This window comes from Corvus moneduloides, chromosome 2, assembly GCF_009650955.1.
Source record: "Corvus moneduloides isolate bCorMon1 chromosome 2, bCorMon1.pri, whole genome shotgun sequence".
NCBI classification, from domain to species: Eukaryota; Metazoa; Chordata; class Aves; order Passeriformes; family Corvidae; genus Corvus; species Corvus moneduloides.
The window spans coordinates 48,302,637-48,325,851 of NC_045477.1; the positions used below are offsets into that span (position 1 = coordinate 48,302,637).

At 40.4% G+C, this 23,215-nt stretch overlaps 1 protein-coding gene across 3 annotated transcripts in view; it reads right to left on the bottom strand.

Annotated features, from left to right (window-relative positions):
• The window catches only part of LNX2 (ligand of numb-protein X 2), a 59,530-nt gene extending 36,494 nt beyond the window's left edge, over positions 1–23,036 (bottom strand). For 2 of the 3 annotated variants that reach the window (XM_032099493.1, XM_032099496.1), the window contains exon 1: positions 22,861–23,036. The gene's annotated coding sequence lies outside the window, so the exon portion shown is untranslated. Of the gene's footprint in view, positions 1–982; positions 1,215–22,860 lie in introns of those variants that run through there. The other variant, XM_032099497.1, reaches the window with a different exon arrangement.
• Between the last annotated feature and the right edge of the window lie 179 nt (positions 23,037–23,215).

The window sequence follows — 23,215 nt, forward strand, 5'->3', positions numbered from 1 at the left end:
CCCTTGTAATTACACGGCCAGGAAGAAAGAGTAGAGACAACAGTCGTTGAATGAACATTTTTTCCAAAAACACTTCTCTATCCCCTAACCATGTTTGCCAGCTCATTATTTCACATTCTGTATTAGCTTGCCTGATCGCACGTTATATATATACATATATACACACACACACACACACGTATGTTAAAATATAGAATTTCACTAGCTATTACATAGGGAAGCTTCTATGGTGCAGCTCTTTACCTGCCTGAGGTGCAAAGTTTGGCCGCTATAGCGTGTCCTCTGAAAGAAACTACTTCGGTGGTTACACTGTTGAAAAACAGTCCTTTAAGATTCAAGTGAGAAATGTTAACAAAGACGCATAGTAGCACAAACACAGCAGGCCAACAGGCCCTGGTATGTATCGTCACATGAGTGACAGGGGCTAAATACTAAGCAGCAATCTCCTAACTCCCTCTTGCAGAATGAATAATGTGGAAGAGCAGAACTGCTGTTACAGCATTTCTGTCCACTTTCCTCAGTAGTCTCGCTCTCTTTAAGAAAAGGTAACATTCCTAAACAAAGGCAAAAATTTAAAATCATTACCTTCTAAGTGAGTAGTAAAAATTAAAATCAAAGAAAAAAAACCGACACTGAAAACAAGTAAGTGGAAGCACCTATGTAAAACATCAAACTGGCAGCCATAGGCAGAAATTATACAGAAGAGATAAATTAATAGAACTATAAATCAATAAATAAACTAGAATAAAATTGCTCAATAAAAGAGAGCTAAGTCCTCACAGAAGGCTACAAGAAAATGGGTGAAAGCTCAGAAGCTTGTTAGGGTGAGGAGGCATCGGACTCCAACTGCTACACTCATCTAGCAAACAAAACCCAAATTGTTAAAAAAACCAAAGGCATGACATTAGGAAAGAAAAATGCATTTCAGTTCATAGGATAGTTAATAATGAATTTGCAAAATATATATAAGACATCTACTCACATCACCAGGGAATTCCAATTCACCACATTTTGGGAAGACAGTGGTAAAGGAGTGGTGTGCTAAAGAGTCCTACCAGTTCAGATTCCTAACTTCAGGCACCACTTTTCTGTATCCACGGTCGAAAAGATTGCAGCAACAGAGGCTGACAGAAACATGCTACATCGGGAAGGAGCCAACCTTCTCCTCCTCCTCCCTGTCCAATCTCTTCTCAGCAGGCTGAAATTTTGCATTTGAGATTCTGTGGGGGATGACACAATTTTCACTTCCTCATTTATTCTATATATTCAACCCTTAAGAGATAGCTTTTAAAATACCAGTCTTGCTTTGAAGGATACTACTTCATTAGCAGTGCTGTTGGAAAAAGGTCTTTAAGAGGCAGACGACTTGCCCTCTGGAGTACCCATCTTCTTTGCACTCCCTAACCACAATCTTCATTTTCCCAAACCAAGCACTTCTCAACTAGTTAGGCTAGGTTCACAGACATAAAAAATTCAAACTGCCTTTTATTTCCATACTTTTTTTTAACTCCCAACTCAGACTAAACACTTTCACATGTTTTATGCCAGGTACTTAAACATTTTTTTTTAACTTTATAAACTTTTTTTTTAAATTGCTACATTGTCCAAAAGCCAGAAACCACCCCAGACAACACTCCTGCTGCACTGGAAACTGTGAAAATGACCCCAAAGTATTATGGCGTCTCCAAGATAAGGACACACATTCCCATGGGATGTATTTCTTTTCCACGAAAAGGGAGCAGTGCTGTGCACAAAGACTGCAGAAATGCAACACAAGGACCAGAGCGGCTGTAGACACCTGCCTACCCTTCATACAGAGACAGCAGCAGCATCTGTGTTCATAAGGCCAGGATAGCTTCAGGCAACGGATTATTTGGAAATAGCATACTTCCAAGCTTTTTTTTCTCCTATCAGCAGCAACAGGGAATCAAGGAGTTATTCGGAAGTTCACCTGCAAACTGGCTGTTCGTAAAACCCAGATCTTTAAAGAAGTAACTCAAACTTACCATCAAGTTCAGAGCAGTGCAGTGACTCAAAGGAAGGGGGTCTAAGTGGGTCAAACAGACAATGCCATAAGTCATCTTCATTTGGCAGTCACTAAAAAAAGCTAAGGAATACCCAGAAAACAAGTGCACATTATCCTGAGAAGGGTCCCTTCTGCATCAAGCTTCTAATACAGAGAAGCATGAGGGAACCTCCACAAAATACCCCAAACAATAGTCTGCTCTACAGTTACTAGTTTCCACCTAGACACAGACATTTGGGTCAGAAACCCAACTTTCCACACTTCAGTGAAGAACTGTTTAATACTGCAATAAGAAAACAGCCTTGATTTTCACTGATTTTCAGAGTTAAAAAGCTAATAATTTCAATTTAACGAACCAAGACAAGGGCAAACGGTAATTAAAAGCCCTTATCCCGTCCTTTCTGTGTGCAATCTGAAAACCTGAAGTCCAGACAAGAACATGATGAGAGTTTCATTCAAAGGAGACAACTTTAAAAGCAGGAGACTCAGCTACAAGCAACACTGCCTCTTAATATCAGTCATACAGGATGAGAATACAGAAACAATAAATAATATCCCAGGCAACTTGACACTGTAAATGAAAGATATAGGGAGGACAGAGTCATGAAAAGGCCATCCTAGCTGAAGAATTTTAAGACAGGAAAGACAAAACTATTCACAGAACCAATAAGTTACACTGGAAAGCTACTGCAATAATATACCATACTTTGGCTAAAGGGAGTAATTTGCATACATTTCCCTTTGTAAACTTCAGGACTAGAAAAATATGAACTCAGATTTACTGCTTGTCCATACAGACCAGTTTAACTGAATATTAAGTTTCAATAAAGTTAAATTCTGAACTGATACTTTGCTGTTAAAGCATGTTGTGTTGTTGCTTTAGCCAACCCTTATTACTAAGTGGAATATAAAACAGAAAGCGTTTACAAAGACTTTTTTTTCCACTGAGTACATGAAAATAAATCACTGCAGCTTTCCCATATATAATAAAGGTGTGCTTTTTTTCTCGATGATGGATTTGGAGAACAGCACATCGGCTGAGGTTCTTGGTGGTTGGAGACCCCTGTTTTCCACTAGCCTCCTGACTCCCTTCAAACTTGCAAATGCAACCAAGGGGGTGCTTTGGCTTAGAGATTCCTAACTAGTGGAAAACTGGGGGCCAAAGCATGCCATGAAGTAGCTATAAAACCTTATCCCAAATAATTATTGTTAGCATTGATACACAGTATGTTTAGGGTAAGAAAATATACCAAAAAAACCACTGAACCTTGCCAACAACTTCCAATCTGCAATTAAAAGAAACAACTCCTGACAGCCAGACCTGATGCCTCACTTGATCTCCCATTTCTCTCTCCCCTTCCTTCCCCTCCTCAAATCCTGGAAAAACAGCAAAATGGGAATTATTCTTTGGGACAAACATTTCTACTTGGAAACATTAAGTGCAGTTATTTCAAAATTCCTACACATCAACAAATCCTGAAGGCAAACAGATTTATTAAAAATAGAAGGAACAAATGCCTGAATGATCTTCAGTTTCTTGTTCTGTTTTTCAGAAGCATATCACCCCTTCCCAATTTTTAAATAAGTCTTAATCAAAGGACTTGTGTTACTTAAAGTTTGCATGCTCTGCACAGCACCCAGCGAAATGAGCAACCTTTTTTTTTTGCGAGGTGGTTAATAAAGGCTACCTGGAAGTTTACCAGGGTTTCTAGGATGCCCATTGGAAAACCTTATGGATAACTGTACAACTACTACTACACGCGTATCCTAGGAGACCAAAGAGCTTTCACATTTAAGAGCTTATTCCCCAGCCACCCTCTTGATACACATCTCATGCAATTATAAATAATACAAATAGCCATGAGAAAGGAGGACGTTGGTTTAATTTCACGCAGAAGGTACACAGACCTCTGCTTGTATCTGCATAAATGTTTCATTTTATTTCACTTCTTCTCACCTCCTGACAACAAAGATACTCTGTAAGATTATCTCACGTAATTCATGAAATGTTTTTTAAAATTGAATTTTACAACTGTGCAAAGCTAAATTTCTTTTAATCTTTAAAAATTCACATACATACATACAAATCACCAGAAACAGCCTTTGTATTTAGTCAAGTGAAATCTAGATTCCTGACCACAACATTTCGCAAAGCATCAGCCTGTTAAAAAAAATAAAAAATACCAGAGAACCATATAATTTGGGAAAAAGCTTAGGAAAAAGAAATAAACAAAAACAAAAAGCACAAACCAGCTAATTTAAAAGAGACTCACATTACACTTCATGTTTGAATAGCCTATGCATTTGAAACAAGCTGAATCAAAAGCATACCCCTCATTTCTTGTTTTTAATTCTCATCACAGGGTCTAACCTGCAGTTAAGGACTCAGTGCCCAGCCTCTGAAGAGGAGCATCGTTAAAATGCCGAGCAGAGCCCTGGAAACACCCTGGTATGATTCCTTGGCAGCCGGCACCCAGGATCTGTTACAAAACCTGCAACACAGAGCATGATAGCCCCTTCCCTTCATCACCTTTCTAGTCTACATTTCTTAGCCTTCCATCCCAGCAGAGGCGAGGAGGGAGCACAGAACACCTGCCCAACAGGAAAAGAAGAACATACTGTTGGTCTCCTGGAGGAGGGGATATCACATGACAACAAGAACGCCAAGGAAAAAGGTTGTCGACATGCTGGTATACACAAATTAAATCACCAATGGGTAATTAAAACAGGACCAGTTCCTCCTAAAGCCACTAAGCAGCTCTCGGGGTTTGATTTCCTTAAAGCAGTAAATTAATCACCTAACCTCACACGAATATGAAGCCCTAACAGCTATGGCTCAGCAATGAATAACCGGAGCAGGAGTCAGTGTAAAAGATCTGCAGGCACTCTCTTACACTGTGTCCTTCTCAAAACCCAAACTTAACATTAAAATTAACTGCGGGCTAAAATGTCCCCAGCAATTTCTCATGAATGCATAATGAGACGTTGCTACTCCATGCAGCACATCAGAGTTTTGTAAGCGCACCCGGTGAGCGTGTGCGGGGATGACCCGCGCAGGAATCCTCACAGTAACTCCGTGCGTACGGTGGCTTTACAACACAGACACGACATTTTGAGTCCCTGTCCTGCTATATGCTATAAATACTATGTAAAGCAACACAATGTTTGCAAGAAAAACAACAAATTGGATTATGTAACATCCTTTTTCTTTCTTCCACTCCTCTGTTTAAGAAAATTCCGCTTTTTTGAAGAAGAAAGTTGAAGTGAGACATTGAAACTGTTCTCAAAATTGCACATACTTCCTGAAAAAGTCTCTACTTCTGTATAGTTTTATAATTCAGTATCTCAATACTAGAGGTGTCTTCAACGCAGAAAGTCCATTTTACATCCTGAAATGGCTTTACTTTTGTCAATTAGAAAAGGAGGGGAAAAAATTGTTATGATTTGCTTTCAAATTAAGTTCCTGGCTTTTTGAATACTACAAAATTGTGCTTATTTGCAGACACACAAACTATCTTCCACAGCAGCTTTTATAAAGTCTAGTAACTCCTCTTGCAAATTGAATACTTTAGTATTATTTTTCCCTTATACTGGACATAATACAAATTACATACAGGAGAGCCGACAACCAGCTAAATATGATAACCACTATATCCCTCAAGACCATCCTCTTCCTTCTCTTAGCTCCATGAAGTGCATGAAAAAAACCCCCAAATCTACAAACACCATGATAAATGAGCTGTACAAGAGTGTTCTCCAGCAGCAAAGGGTTCAGTTTGAGGCCTCAGTGGATGCTTCAGAAGACTTCAGGGTGGCCTTTATAATACTCTCCACTTGAGAAAACATGACTGCAAAGTAAATCATCCATATGAAAAAGCAGCAAAACTGTCTTTTTGCTGCTTCTTGGTTTGGCACGGCTTTAAACAAACAGGATTGGATAAACAGCATAATGAAAAGGACTGATGTCGTTCTGGTTCACAGAAGAGCTGCATGGCTTAGATGAGACATCACTCCTGGTGAGACCATCAGAACAGTTAAATAAATTGTCCAGTCAGAAGTGAGGCCCATTCTGCTCCTTCCCATGAGATAAAACCAGTGATTGTATCTCGAAGACATAGCACTAAGAAAACTTTTGACTTCTGCTAGAGACACTTCCAACAGCACTAAAATGACAATGTCAGGCTAGGGGCATTTTCTTTGGGTTTTTACATCTACTTGTAATGCACCATTTCAGCTGAAGAACCAACGCAAACCAATCTCAGCTACTGTATTCCCCTGTGAGCACACCAATACTACACCTACGTGGGGCTCCTTCAGCACATGTGACATTAATTAAAATAAAGTCATAGCTGGAAACGGCATTTGCTAAGATACCACGATTTTTACCATGAGGATCTCAGCTGCATGAAACAGCGTGGTGAAACACCACACAGCAGAGGAAGGGGGTGTAAGCACAGCCCTCACCATGCCACACAAAAGCTGCTCCCCAGCCCAGCCCTGCTGCCACACGCCTCCCTCCAAACTCGCAACCATCAGCACTGCTCCTACTACTGATGAAAGCAGAAGAGGACAGCTGAAATCTGCCTGCTCAGCCAACAGGCTGAACAAGAATTCTGGATGTGAGTTCCAGAATTGCCTTCAGAAGCCATGTCTTCAAAAGATCTGAGTGGCTGAAGGAAGCCTGTTCTCCTGAGTGATGAACCTATTCCCTCCAACAACATGGGGTTTAACACACAGACTCTGCAGTTTTAGTAATAGTTTGCAACATGAAATTTAACATTTTAAGATTTCATTTAAACTAAGCATGCCACATGATTGCAAAGAGCAGCTGAATAATGAGATCTAATACGAAAGAAATAAAGAAAAATTTACCACAAACCCCCATATTACAGTAATCTAAAAAAAAAAAGTATTTCCAAAGGAAGAGGTAAACAACTTTTACCCTCATTAACAAGTTGAGAAATGTGCACACCACCACTAAAACATAATTAATACACAGCCTTCAGGAGAGTCCAAAGGAGCAATTTAATTAACCACCCACTGATTTCATAAATGACAAGAACACACAAAGGTAATGGCACTTTATAATTGAAAATGTCCTGTTTATTTAGCTGAGCAATTGTGCTGGTCTATGGTGTGCATAAATATGAAGAAACACATTTTCAACTCACGACACCTTAAAGGTAAGGTGTAACAGAACAACATACAGCCCATGATACAGTCACTGTACACTCCACTTATTTAATGCCTTTACCCAATAATCTCTAAATCACTGACAGTCATAAAGGTTTTAACTTTTATGAACTTTTCTGATGGGCTTTTTCCATGCCCTCTTCAGACAGGTGGAAGAGCCGAGAGGAAAAAAAATTCCAATTTTACTGGTATGCCACTTCAAACAAACTATTGCCTCATTTAGGGACTTAGTTTACATCTGTAGTTCTCCCACTTTCACACAAAGGGATCCTCTGTAAGCCCCATGAAATATTTCTGCTGACAATCTTCTAAACTCATTTTGCAGTTTCTCACTTTCTTTCTTTTCTTTAACATGAAAAAAGCATCCTTTCAGCTACTACATCCTTTATAACGGCTAAAGAGAAGCAGTTCTTACTAAGGTAGGAAAAGGACGTACCAAAACATATGAAAGGGTTTTTTCATTGAACTTTTCAGGGATAAAGCTGGAATTAATAGTCCTTTTTGCATTCACAAAACTCAAAATGCCTTTGTGCTGCTACATTAAAACCATCAAAGTCTATTTGACTGAACATGAAACAGAGCAACATCTGAATTTATGAGCTGTTCACGTCCCTATCTAATGGACACACCTAAAGTGTTCAAAAGAGATGTGGAGAAATTGGAGAAGGCCCAGAGAGGGGAAAGATGATCAAAGGACTGGAAATTCTGCCATATGAGGAGACGCTGAGAGAACTGGGTTTGTGTAGCCTTGAGAAAAGGCTTAGGGGAGACTTTATCAACATGTTCCCGTATTTAAAGGGTGCCTACAAAGAAGCTGGGGACTCCTATTTTACAAGGAGACGCAAGGAAAATACCAGGTGTAAGGGGTACAAGTTACTCCTGGGGAGATTCTGATTGGACACAAAAGGAACATTTTTCACAATGAGAACAAGCAGCCATTGGAATAACCTCCCCAGGAAGTGGTGGATTCCCAAATGCTGGACACTTTCAAGATGCATCTGGTGAGGGTGCTGCATGATCTTGTCTAGGCTGTGCTTTTGTCAAAAGGTTGGACCAGATGATCCTTGAGGTCCCTTCCACCCTGGTATTTTTTGATTCTATGATTTATACTTGCTCTGGGACATACATAATTTAAAATAATAGACTGAAGAGATTCTTCAGGCATAAAAATCTCCATGGCAAAGCTGATTGCCAGACTTTTAAAAGTCTTTCCTTACAGTATTCAACAACATACCGTACAATGATCCTCAGCAGTCTAACACCACTGCAGCAGCAGGGTGTACAAGCATGGATGTGGCTGCCCTGCACATCAGCCTCAGATCTCCCATCCCACCTGTTCCCCCTTATCAGCCGCCATGCAAGGACATCAATGACTTTACATAACATTATCTCCCTGCCCACTTAATACAGGAAAAGCATTCCTCAATAGGAATTGTAGCATTAAATGCTGATCCCAACAGCATCAGGGCACAATGTAACTACCTGAAGCAATTAGTTCACATATACACATTTAATACACATTTCTGCAGCTCTGCATCCAACAGTGAAATCTTTACCCAGTGGTATTAGCTGGTCACGTTTACTGTTCCTGAGGGTTTCCCATCATTAGGTGTTTACTGTATTTACCCAGTCTGTAGCAAAGCATTACCAGGCATACCTAGCTGGATTAGCTGCCCATCAGTGATGCCACCAGATATATAAACTTTTTTTAAATTATGAAAACTCCCATCATTTTTATGCACCATGGTTTCATGCTCTACCAATCAGATGAGGAAAGAAGAGTTCTTGAGTAAATACCATAAAGCATCCTCTAGTATTTCTTTCTAAACTTTTTTCTTTTTAAAGTCCTTTCAGCTTTCATGTGTTAACTGAAAGCATTCACATCAGAAACTGACAGGTCCTAGGTGCCTGTGCCCCATACCCCAGCAACAGAACCTTTGAGTTCTTTGTTATTACTCCCTTTGATCCTCAAAGGACTTTTAGGCACATTACAACAGGATAGAGCACAGCATTGTTTTCCAATGGTTAATCATGGTAACTGCCGCATGTTTCCAGGATGCATTCACCCTGTGAAAATGGTTTAGATTTTCTGCTTCTAAATGTTAAAGAAATTATACTGCTTAAACTTTAAAATATCAGTCAACTGCCTGCAGCTTCCAAAACAATCTGGACTGCTCAAACTGAGTTGTTTCTAATGTTTACTACTGAAACGAACTTTATCAGAAATAGTTACCTTCTTCCATGCCACAAATGTATTTTGAAAGAAAATCATGCTTCACAAGTCTCTGAAAGAACTCCACTTACCCATCGTATTTCTCCCTAACAACTGTACTCAAAGTTTCTCCAGTGGTCTTACCCGCAGTAAGAGCCCACCTATAGCACAGATTCCATGTGCTAAGTTAACGAGGTAAGAAGCATTAGGAAAGATAACCACAGCTAGAAAAAAACTTTTATCATACAATACTTGGTACAAGTGTTGTGCTCCACTGGGGAAAGCTCTTCAAAGATAAGCAGTGTTTTTTAATTCACCAAAAGTCACCTGGGATGCAGGACAGATGGAAAGTAACAGGGAGTCCTCACTAGCACAGAAGAGCTCTTAATTTTTAACAAAATATCAGAACTTCCCATTGCAGCAAGCAGAAATATCAGATCTTGAAGACTACTTTCCTCAAAACTTTCCTGTAGGAATTCCAGTACTGCTTGTTTCTTTTTAAGTGGGTTAAATGCTGCCTATTTCCCCCCTACTGTTAGGAAGATCATTTTTTCCCTTATAACAGCATTGTCCCAAGTTCTCTTCTACACAAGTTTGAAGAGAGAGCCAAGGTGGTCTGCAGCTTGTTTATGAAACTAGCCCTCACTATCTCCCCAGTCAGCCCAGAAGGACAGGCAGTAGATGGCCATCCTCCCTCCTGGGGTGATCCCTCAAGTCTACTTCTACAGGATATGAGGAGATAAGTTATTAAGTGATCAAAATACACACAGAAAAAGAATTCATTTTAAGTGCTACATGAGGGATATAAGTAGTATATTAATTGCATCTTCTAGATTAATTACTTATTCCATCAGGTCATGGCACAGTGAAGTAATTTAAATCAAGGGATTTAACAGCACTTTGAATTAGTTTAATAATGCTAAACCTTACTGTATATATTCAAGCACTTAACTCACAAGAGCTGCCTTTTTTTACTATTCTGTAGTATTAGTTTAAAAATCAAATGGATTTCATTACCATTCCTGGTAAAGAACCTTACTTAAATTTTATAAGAATAATGAAAATAAACAATACCATTTCATGTTTAAATGAAACTCAAACCTTTAAACTTAAAAGCATTCAATTATTAACAAACCATATTGCTTATTATTACAAAATTCTTTTTTTTGGTGCAGCAATATTGCTCTTTTCCCTTCTGTCCCCACTGCCACCAAAGGCTTGTTTGATTTCTACCACTGAACAGCCATTCTGTTTGCTGGTATTCCACTGTAGCACATAATTTTGAAAGTGGCAGAGCCTTGCCTTGAGCTTGGATCACTGCCACCAAAAATCTCATCCTTACAAAATTTCTTTTGCATACTCAAAATTAGAATAAATATAAAATAAAGTATTGTCCAGTTTTTAAGTTTCTCTGCACACCAGCAATTTGACTACTTAACATCAACAGGCCAGCTTCAGCACAGGGCCTACTCTCGTACAACCCACGCAGATTTCTCAACCCTGCAGCTCAGACAACACTTGTTATCTTTTAGCAAGTACCTGCTGCTGACTGCTTCCATTTCCACAGGCTTTCCCATGGCTTCTAGTGTTATGAGCAACCTTCAGGGTGCCTTTCACTAGCACTACCTCATTTCACACTTCAAGAGAACAGAACAACACAGGGCTCAGCTCAGGTAACTTGTAGCTCACAAATCCATATCTTATGCCATCTCCCTACATCTCTACTAGCATCATAGCTGGAGGGTTATTTTTAAAATGTCTTATGTATTACCTGGTTTTAATGAAATAAAAAATAGAAAATTCTATTCAAAGAAAAATACACAGAGTATCTGCTGTAAAATTGTCCCAGCAAACAACTTCAAAATTCCTCAAGGACATCAAATGTCCTTAAACTCAATTTTCTGAACTGACAGGAACCCACTATACCACTACATTTCCTAAGTAGTTTCTTACAAAAGAATTACATTAAGAGTTGAGGGAAGATTTAGTTCTTTCCATGCCAAGGCCTGCATTCCCTTTTTATAAACTCAAGGATTTCTAAATACATGTAAACATCTTGAATAAATAAATAAATAAAACACAAGAAAATTTTTCTTCCGGAATCACTTTGCAGTGTAACAAGAACAGTACTTTTCCTTTATTGCAATATTATGTTCTGGTACTAACTCAAAAGTTCACATCATTTTCATTTCTTTATTGCCAATAGTCATCTAGGAAATGCTGCCATCAATAGTAAATCTACATGAAGTCACACTTCTCTGGCGCATTTTGTGAATAGCAATCAGTTCATAACATAATCCTGTTTAGTTTAAATTCAGTTTATTCTTCAATTACTCTGCTAGCCCAACTCTAATTTATTATATTTTCTGGTACATTTGATTTTGAGTATTATGACATCCTGGCTCATGCCATTAGAGAGGAAACATAAAATGGTGACGATGTCTAGGGACGGCTGAGAGTAAGATAGCAACAGCCTGGAAAATTAACAATATCACTGTTTCTGCTCAGCTAGACCGCTCCTGCATTAGCACTAAAAAAATTTGTCAGTATTTCTCTAATATAGACTTGACATCCAGGAATAGCCTCAGAGGCACCATAAAATCCCAGCCAGCACAGCAGGCAGCTGGGGTGGCTGGGTGGGCAGACAGCAGCCTCTGAGCCTACCAGGGCAGCTCATCTGCAGAAGAAAGGAAACACTGGCCCTCCTGCCACTTGGAGCTCACCAAAGAAAGAAACCAACATGGCTCTAAATGACATCAATACTATAAACATTGATTTTTTGGTTGGCTTTTTTTAGCCTTGCATTGTCTCAGTCCTAGCTACCATTTCTTTCTCCCAGCACCCAAGGTGAAATGAGAGGCAGCAGCCAGAAGCCTGCTCAGAGCACCTTTCTTGAGAGGCCTGGCAGAAGGGAGGGCTTTGCCTTCCCCTCCAGCTTGGTGACCGACTGCATTAACCTTGAGGGCACGCTGCCAGCCCCACCTGCTTACTCAGGCTTTTGCCAACAAGCGAAGCTCTCTCTGCGTTGCTTTGTCCTTCGAAGATGCATCCTCTTTCACTTACTTCTTGCTCCTGCCTAACATTTGGTGTTGGAACTTCTGAATCCATGACGGAGGATGGAGGGGCAGTCCTGATGGGGAAACATCAGACTCTTGTATTCATATCCAACCTTTTTCCCTACAACAGATTCTGACAACCTCAAACATGAAAAATGCTTATGTTTCTGCACACCTTGCTCTGTCCCAAGAAATTCCACACTGGGTTTTGAATAAAACGTGTATTTCCCTTCTTTTGTCTGTTGTTCAGAAAGCCTGAAAGATTACCAACACAACACACAAGAGTGAACGCTTTGCAGGGAAACCCAGGCAGGCAGGCCAATGAGGGGCTGCCAGCATTGGAAAAAATTTGCAGTGGAGGAAATCTGGCTGGACTCAAATCCTCACTCATTACTTTGTTCACCAGAAAAAAAATCAAGCAGACTTATTTTCCCCTATAGGATAATAAGTTTTCGGCTGTGTCTAAGCTGTCTTGTAGCTCAGCCAGTATTGCCAGCTCCTTCTCAACCTCACAAGCAATAAGGATTTTATTAATGACGTAGTTGCTGCAATTGTTGCAATAAAAAGCCAATGTCGAAAATTACATGTAGTAATCCCTACAATTACATGTAGCTATTTACAAAATTAAGAAATGCCATGTTTTAGCTTATCCACTGCCTTTCAATTTTTCCTCATGTCTACTGAACCTATGTTGTAACCCAGTTGCTGGTTTCTGTTCTGAAGCTTTTTCCCCCACAACCCAATCCCACACAAAGCATGGACACAAAAGGGAGTACCATAAGGGATGTATAAGCGTATTTCCATTGTTGGGTTGCTTGAGTTCACACTTAGGAAATCCCACTGAAAAACAGTTACTGGTGCATGAGAAACAAGGAGTACAGTTTCAGCTTGTGAAGCCTGATGGAGTCACAGCAAATCAAATCAGGCCACATTTAGGTGGGATGAAGAACTGGGACAGAGGGGCTCTCCCCTCCTGTTAAGTGCTATCACATGCCCCAGTGTAATGAAATATTATCACCATGATGAGAAAAAAATTGCTCCTCTCGTTTTGGTATGTTGGTACCAGGAAAACACATCACCCAAGCTCTTCAGAAGCAATGACAACTCCAGCTGTAACCATTTTGTCTTCTCAATCCTGTGTACTCGGTAAGGCACCTGTCTATGCTTACACTGCAAATCAATGCGTCTGCTCCGGTGTCTCCCTGCACCTGCTCTCATTACCCGGTGTTTGAAACAAATCCTGAATTAAGACCTGAGACTTGATTTCACTTCCCAGCGGCAGAGTAATCATCAATAATTGATGTCATTTGGTTTCATTTGGGGCACTGCCTCGGGCATGCAATGAAGAGTTACAGCACGCACCAAGGAAAGGAGGATTTGTATATAAAATGATTTGATAATCTGAAAAAATCCCTCAGTAAACAAAGGAAATTTACAGATAATCGTATTAAAGATTAGAGTTGTTTTAAAACAATGCAGAATGTATTCAAGAACATCTGGGAAAAAAGATGGTAGTATTAAAAGCAAAACCTTTGGTGAAAATATTTTCCCCCCTCGAAGAGGAAACAGTAATTAATCAATTATTAAATCCTAATCCTTGTCAATTCATGTTAAATCAAAGCACTTTTTCTAATAAAGACTGTTATCACTATATTTAAATGTAATTTTATAGATGAATACTAAAATATATTTACATACAGTTTTAATCCTGATTAAATGATTGCTTGATTACTCCACTTTTTAATTGCTCCAAATTTATTCCAAATTTGAGAAGCAGGATAATTTTATGCCAGAAAACTGGGTAAGTTTATTATTAAATAAGGACAGAACAACTTGTGGACTAATAAAAATATATCATGATAGCAAAAGCAACTTGGTGTCTTTCTTTTTTTGTTTACTCATCAGCTGGAAAATTAAGAAAATAACTCCTTTTATCTTACAAAGGTTACTATTTTTCCATCATCCATTTACTGTGTTCCAAACTCTTGGTGTGGGGTGAAAATCCCCACAATGGAACACATAAACTCATGACATTTTCTATAATCAGTGTTGACAATTAACAGTACTCCTCTTTATTTAAACACTGCATGATTGAAGCTCCTCACTGCTATAACTGCTGAAAGCATCAGAAGACTATTTATTTTACTACTAAAAAGTAAAAACTACAGAACTGAACAATAATTAAATTGGTAAAAACATACTGGCTCAGATTTTGTAATGTCTTTCACTCCATATTTATACTCCATTCTTCCATAAAAATACTTAATGTTGGAGCTAAATCTGGAAGGATTTCTAAGATCTGAAAAGCAAAAAAGAAAGAAAGAAAACAAACTATAGGGTTTGTTTTTTCCCTTTTTAAGATGTTTTATTTCTTTACACACAGAAATTAGTTTTATATATACATACATACACGTAAAGCTCAGTGTCAAGCAGAATGTTAACCAGATCTGTACAAGCAGCTATTGAGCCTTAGCAAAGAAAGCCCATCAGGGTTGCTTTTCTGCAACCATATCATCATAACTGTGCTGAATTCAGTGACTTTCTCGGTAGCAGAAGCAGACAAAAGAACTCTCATACCCATAAAGAACCCTATGGAGACACCAGTGTGGATTCGACTGTACAGCCAAGCCACAGGGATGGCTAAATAGGATTCAACATGTGATACATCACCTTAAAAAGGGTATATAAAGGATACCAACTGCTCCTAATACCTGGGTGCACTGTAGTGAAGTCCCTTCTCTCCTGCATATCAACTTAACCTGCTAAGCAGGTTTTCAGGTTTAGACAGACTCACCTACAGGAACACTTTAGATCAAAACATCCTCTTTATCCTCAAAGTCAGTATCAGCTAAAACAAAACTCTTTCCCTTTTTGACAATTTGAGGCAAAAATAAAAATGTCAGCACAATGTTAACATTACTGTGTGAAATAAGTTGCCTTCACTGAACTTGAGGCTTACTTAAAGGCTTCACCTGTTGTGAAATCCAGATCTGATTGTTTGTAGAAGATAACAAGTCAAGCTGTACCAAAAAGTTCCTAGTCAAGCATCTTCAACTTCATAACAGCACAATGCTTAGGAACATTTCCTGGCTTCACAGCTTTCCAAACTTTTCGAAATATCAGTTAGGAAAGCATTACACTTCTACAACATTTCTCTGGTCAACAGCACACATCCCTTACTGCAGAAGAAAGGACTGTTAACAGTTTTCATTTCACACTCCAGTAACCCAAAATCTTGTGTTACCACTTACTTTAGTGTTAATTTTCCCATAGATTCTCTTTTTCTGCTTACACGGCAAGACATCTCAGGTCAAGTGCTCAGACAAGCTGTGCTGCTGATTCTCCTTTATACCACCACTAAATCACCTTCACTTTTGCTTCACTGCAAAGTTATTTTCCCTGCAAAAAAGCAGGGGAGCCACATTCAATAGATAAGTAAGCAGCTACAGTCAAAAGAGATTTCAAAATGGGGAAAAAACCCTCCACGCAACTAAATCCATCAGGATTATTTATGCAGGATCATTCCAACACTGTATAAATACACCACGACAGGTATATATGCTGCTGTACATGTAGTAAAGCCCAATTCAGCTCATGCCACTTCCAGCTATAGAATATAAAAGTATTAGTGCTGAACAGACATGCTGAGCCACCCCCCAGATAACAGGAATAAAGAGTAGTTACTTTGCCGGACAAAGTAGAAAGGTACCTTTTTTATTAGTGGTTTCAAAAGGAAACACATTTGACAGCTGTCACGGAATTCTTATGAAGTTTTGTTATGTGTATGTACAGACCTAACTTACACAGTTTTAAGACATTTGCATGAAATGCATGATAGATCCACAAATACACAAACGTATCTGTGTTTTTAGCCTAATCGAATCTGGATGAACCTAGCTGTACCTTTAACATCTAAAAGGAATTAAAATAGTTAAGAAGCGAACCTAAATCTGAAGGCATTCAATACTGGTTTAATACTAGGCAGGAAACCCTGTGAATTTTAAACCTTCAATCTTCATTTGAAGCAGAAATGACAGCTTAGCAATGGACTAATTGTAAAAATAGTCCAGGAATTGACTTGTACTAATTTTTAATTAACATAAAGGCAGGAAAGAACTATTTTACTAATTCACTGGGTGAGCCTTCATTAGCTTCTGTCAGTAACAATAAAAGGCTGAGAAAACTGCACTAGAGCAAACAAGACATAAAAACAGGAAAAAGAGGCCAGACAGAAGGAAACCCTCATCAATCTGCTCCGGAAGAAGCCTGACTGAAAAAAGTATTTTGAGAAATTTAAAAAACAATTACTTCAATTCAGAGTTGGGGCAGCCCCCACGGAGCAGCATAGGTTTGGCTGAGAGCCGTGGTGCACACGCACTGTGCCAAGGTGCTTAGAGACGCACGATCGGGATGGGGTTTATGGCAAACTCTTTGAACACGACCAGAACGCTTACACAACACATCAGGATCTATGCAGTCTTGTGATGCATCGATCAGCCTTCATTTACACTTAATTCGTTCTGGTTATAAACAAATGTCAACTCGATTTAAAACACCAATGTAAGAGAAAATTACATGGGGCAGGGCAATAGATCCAGTAAGAAGAGACCAAAAGACAAAGAAGGGTGGGCCACAGGTACATAAACGCGTGAACTTGGAAGTAAGAGTAAGGAATCCTCCTCTACATGAACTGGCAATAGTAGCAACTCGTTTGGGTTTTTTCTGTAACTTTTAAGCTCCAAACATGTAGAGACAACTTAATAAGATCCATATTTAAGTATTTAATCTACTGTAGATATTCAGTGCACTATCCATGAGGCACATCCAGATATTAATGTCTCCAGCATCCTCCTTAAAATGTGACTTGCTCTAAATGGAGGCTACTTGGCCGTAAGATGGGCTTCGAAGGTGCTGCTCTGCACAGGCTCTTACTGAACCAGCTGTGTTGGAAGTCAGAATATGGTTAGCTTAAGAGCCTTGTAGGGGTAATGGGCTTTCTCTTTGTTGTTTTGGTTTTGCTGGTCAATTCGAAGAATTATTTGGATGAAATGGCCATAGCCACAGAACCCCCCACTAGAGGCTCTATCCTATTGCCACTATGATACAGCTCATTTCATCTGGGGACTATGAGGTACGCAGACAAAAGCACTTTCACTTCATGACAAAGTAAAATGCACCAACAAAGGTGGCTCACTGATACCAGGCAAGCTTTATTTGTTTTTTTAAAATTTAGACCTCGTTCAGGAAAGCCAACCAAAACTCGATGGCCAGAAGAATCACGACATGTCTGGATTCTGAAACGTTGCTTTGTATCACAAGAAAAGCCTCCTGGGTTGGTCCTTTCAAAGTAAACACAACATTCCTGTGGCAGAACACGACAGCTTGTCCAAGCACAAGACAGCAACCATGGAAAATCGCTTTCCACGAACTGGTTTCAGTACACAAGTCAGCCTCCATTAGCTTTGTTTGAATTTCAATTTTCTTCTGTTGTGCCAAAAACCTCTGCTGCACCAGCTTTCTTCTTCCTATCTATGAATTCAGAAACAAGGATTAGCACCAATGTGAAGAACAAAGAAAGCCACAGGAAGGTAAGAGCTTAAAATCCTTCATCACCAGTATTCTTTGGTCTTTTGGGGTCACAGTTTTTAACAATGACACTGCATTAAGAGAGGGTTGTCTGTGGCAGACAGCGCAGATTCAAGCAAAAATTGCATGCGAAGAATGTAACAAAAATCTACACAATGAGTACAACTGCAAGAGTCAACAGAAGTGCCAGCATTTAAGAACACTGACTTGAACCCAATAATAAACTGTGCTTATTACCAACTGTTTTCTGAAGAGCCAGCCCCTGGGAATGCATAATGCCAGCATCCTGACATCTTCCACTGGGCTTGTGCAACCTCCTCAGAGAAGGTCATGGGAACATGCAGTGGTAGTGTGATCTCGGGGGCTGGGGAACACAGCCTGTATCACACTTCAAAATCGCTCCCACTGCAAGGAATGTACAAAGCAGAAGTAGGAAGCTTGTAGCTCATTTTTCCACACTGCGCAGAATAGTATCTGACAGCACTACACCATTCCAGGCAACACAATCCAAAAGTCCTGGTTTGCCTTTCTGCAACTACTGTGTGCCTCCCTTTGCCTGGAAACATATGGGTTCTCCTTTAACATGGACCACTTTTCATTGTACTCTATGCTAGAAAAAGGATAAATAAGTCATTGTTCCTTCTGCTTCATTATTTAGAACTACTTATTACTACCATTTACAACATTTTAAAACTGGATCAGTTCATATATTGGATATCCTACTTGAGTAAATTGCCTTTTGTTCTGCAAACAAGGGTTCTTTTGAAAAATTCTGTACAGCCCATCAAACAGTGGTTAAGTTTGTCAAATCTCTCCAAAGAAATACAAAAACACTTCCTCTTCCAAGTGACAGAAGGGCCAACAAGAAGAAGTGCTATGCTGAACCTTGTTCTCAGCAACAAAGAGTCTGGTAGGGAATGTGAATCTAGGGGGAGCATTGGCTGCAGTGACCTTGGAATGGTGGAGTTTGAGAACCTTAGGGCAGCGAGCAGGGAGCATGGCAGGCTCAGTACCCTGGGCTTCAGGGGAGCAGACTGGCCTCTCCAGGGGTCTGCTTGGTTTAGCATAATGAGATAACGCCCTTGAGGGAAGAGGAGCCCAAAAAAGCTGGTTAATATTCAAAGATCACCTCCTCCAAAATGAAGCTTTGAGCAACCTGGTCTAGTGGCAGGTGTCCCTTCCCAGGGGGATTGAAACCAGATGATCTGTAAGGTCCCTTTCTACCCAAACCATTCTAATATGACTTAAGGATTCCTCTCTGTGGAAGGAAGTAAAAACAGCCAGGCAAAATAAAACATCTATCACTCCATTCCAAAGTAAACCAACTCTTCCTGAGTAAAAATTACCTTCCATATAAGGTATCTGATCTGACTCATTTATAATCTAAGAATTACTTTCCTACCCAATTTGGTCCAGTTCATTGTGATGCCAGCAAGAAAATTCTAGACTTTCTTAACAAAATGCCACAACTCCAGAGCAATATCAATTTGCTTACTTGAAGCAAAAATGAGACTACAAATACTGAGCTGTGTTAACCCAAGTTTCCATGTCAAAAATAGTTCCCACTATTTGGATGGAAAAAACTGCAAAAATGCAAAACAATTTGAAATCTTGCATGTTCACAAGTTATCTGCCTTTATATCAAACAGCTGCATACTTTGGTTTTTGTGTTCACCATCTAACACACAGCTCAGCAGGAGAGACTCTGCAAGAGATTCCTCTCCTGTTCCAGCCCCTAAATTACTTGCGAAACTGACATCAGTTGAAATAAGCATCTATGAGAACATAAAGGATTGACATCTCTGGTATCACCAAAGTACTCTGGAAATAAAAGAGACATCTGTAGTATTGCAGAGCACATTGCAAGGATGAGGTCATCTTAGGTACAGCACTGATACCCCCTGCAACACAACAGCAGGGCTGGGGGCATCTCCACATGTGTCGAGGGGCAGACCAGTCCCCAGCCAGCCACCTACATCATCTCATGCAGAATACAGAGCAGTCAGTATGAAAACACAACAGGTTTAGCCTATGAATTTTGCGAACATAAATCCTGACCCTGAAAACATTTACATGCAGGCTTAACATTAAGCCTAGGAACAGACCCTCTAATTCCAAAAGAAATACTTGGATGTTTAAAATTAAGCAAATGCAAGCACAAACATCTACAAAATTAGGACCAAAAATACCCACAAAAAGCACACTCAACAGTATTATTAATTTTTATTGTTCCATAGAAATCTCGACCTATCAATTACATAACTTAATACTAATATTTAAAAGCATTTTCATATTCAAAAGGCACTACAATTTCTAAAGGACAAACTCCACTGACCTAATAAAGCAATTAAGCAGCATGCAATTCAATGGTATCACATTAAAAATGCTTCTACAAACCAAATCAACAAAATTTTCAAATATCAGAGACAAGCCACTGCTGTATCAAATAGGCAACCAGCTTCCTCTGGTGCCTTTTATACCAGGGAGCATTTTAACACCAAATTAATGTTGTTTTCTTATTAGTTACAGCTCTTAATGTCTAGTAGCTCTTTAAACAAGCAACCCTGTGCTGATGCGAGGCAATAATTTATATTAATTCAATGTCTAGTACACATCGTGTCTTTACACATTTCACTTTGATATTGTTAGTATAACTTCTTCCCAGCTGCTTTCAAATACATTAATATTCTTCAGAAGTACAGAAAAATGAGATGGAAGAAGGGGATATTTCAGCATATTTTCACGTATACAGTTTTAACTAGTACCTAACAAACTTCTGCTGTTTTTTCAGTAATACAGGCCCATAATTATATACCAAGATTGAGGCTGCTCAGTATGGGTAAAGGCTTAAAAAAAAAAGAAACTTTCACTGAGGTGATCAGCGCTTCCATGAGAGCACAACAAACAAATGCCAAACATTGCAATGTCAAAGCCACCGTTTTTGGCAGGACAGGTTTTAGTTAGCTTATTTTTTAACCTGTCTCAGAAGAACAGTCCTTTTCTACCCAATCACCAGCATACATTCCTCTTCCAAAGTTTTGTCTCTAAATTGTTGCGCTTTTTTTTGTTGTTGTTTTGGTAATAGAAAATTCGGGGGTAGTGTTAGGAAAAGATACCATGTTTGCAAATCTCAGACCTGCGTCCAAGGCCCTGGGCTCCCTCTTGCTGAAGTCACTAAGCAAAGTTAAGGGTGAGTACAGGAAGAAATTTAGTACCGAAAACTCTCATTGCAAAATTACGAGCTTTTAAAAATATCCATCGATTTTAGAATTGCAACAGTACAAGCACTTTAAAACATAATATTACAACTTTTTTTTTATTTTGAAAAAATCTACTTGGGCACAATAGTGTTCTTTGCAGCCTACTGACTCTGGAGTTAATAATTTTATATTGTACTATGTTCAGGAAAGAGGATTCCTTACTCAGTGATCTGATAATTAGGAAAAAAATTAGTAATTATAAAACAAATTATATATTATATATAAAGTAATTACAAATACTCCTATTAAGTCATATGGTTCTAGCAAGTACAGTGATATAGCTTGTTTCCATTTTGAGAAAATTTGCTTCAATAAAGTCGGGGCAGCATATGGTACTAACATGTTTATTTTCCAAATGGTAGGGACACTAACCAAAACCATCTTATGTTTCTTCCTAAGCCTCCTTGATCTGCTGCTGGATTGCAGCTTAGAATAAAGCATTATGAAGCCAGAAGAACTGGGTAGAAGAATAAAAAACCAAATTCAGTAATTCAAAGTGCTTATTTAATGAGAGTCCAGCTCAGACCAGTTTCTCTTTTGAACAGAAATTCGAAAGTATTTATGATTGGAAATGTATTTCCAGAGACTATCAAATACAGTCCAAAGCTAATCCCTAACAGACATTTTTTACTTTACACACAGACAAAAAACAAACCTCTAATATCATGTAATTAAAAGAGGAATTAAGGGAAGCTCAGAAGTACTTAACAGAGTCCTAGAGAAGTAAACAATCAGCACTATGCATTAGGAACACTGTAAGAAAAATCACCAGGGACTACCAGAGCTCCAGGAACGGTTTTCTCAGTTAGTTGACCAAATAGTATGATTCCGTCAAGAGCAATGATAATTTTAACAAGTATGCCTTGTTAAAACTATAAAAGACAAAAAGTTTTCTAACCACATTTTCAGTGCTAAGAGCTAACAAATGAGTGGGGAAACCAGGGAGTGTGGGTCAGAGCACCGAGGGCTAGAGTGAACGTTTGGAAATAGCTGCCAACCATACGGACTCCAGCGGCATTTCGCAGCCAGCCCCGAGTTCCTCTGGCGCAGCTGTAAAACCCACAACCTGAAACCCGCTCCTGCAGCAGGGGTTCGCTCGCAGCTGTTCCTCTGCCTCCCCCGCACGCAGTAATCTGACTCCTTTCCAGGAAGGAGCTTCTTTAATGAAGCCACACGAGAGCAGCAAAGGTGCATCGGGGGATCCAGAACCAGGCGCTTTCCGAGTGGTTCTCCAGCCCCGGAGCCCACAGCTCAGCCTCGCAGAGACGCGCCGCAGGGGCAGGCGCCGCCGAGCTCAGCCCCGCCGCCGAGCCGGGGGCTCCAGGGCGGGGACCCTACTCCCAAGCTCCCACCTCAGCCCCGCACGGCGGCTCCTGGCCCCGGTCCCTCTCCCGTACTTGTTGCCCGCGCAGAGAGGCTCAACCTGGCTCCGCAGCCCCCGCGGGGACCCACGGCGCGGCTGCCACTGAGAAAGGCTGAGCGGGGCTGAGCCGCCCGGCACCGCGGCGGGGCATGGAAGTTACTCACTGCGCCGGCTCCGCGCCGCGCTCTCCTCCTCAGCAGCGCCGGCTGCGCCCGCCCCGCCTTCGGGGAAGCAAACTCCGGGCAGCAGCACTTCGGGAACGTGCCTCGCCGGGCCGGGCCGGTGCTCCCGCCTCCGCCCCCCGCCGCGGGCAGCGGCGCGGCCCAAGTGACAGCGGCGCTCCGCCACTCCGGCGGCGGCCCCGGGAGCGGGGCCGGGCGTGCCGCAGCCTATGGCAGCGGGGCCGGGGCGGGACGCGGCGGAGCCCCGGGCCGGGGTGGCCCCGCCGCTCGCCTGATCGGCTATGCGGAGCCCGGAGCGGTGGGGGGCGCGGGCGGGGCTGGCACGGAGGAGGGGACG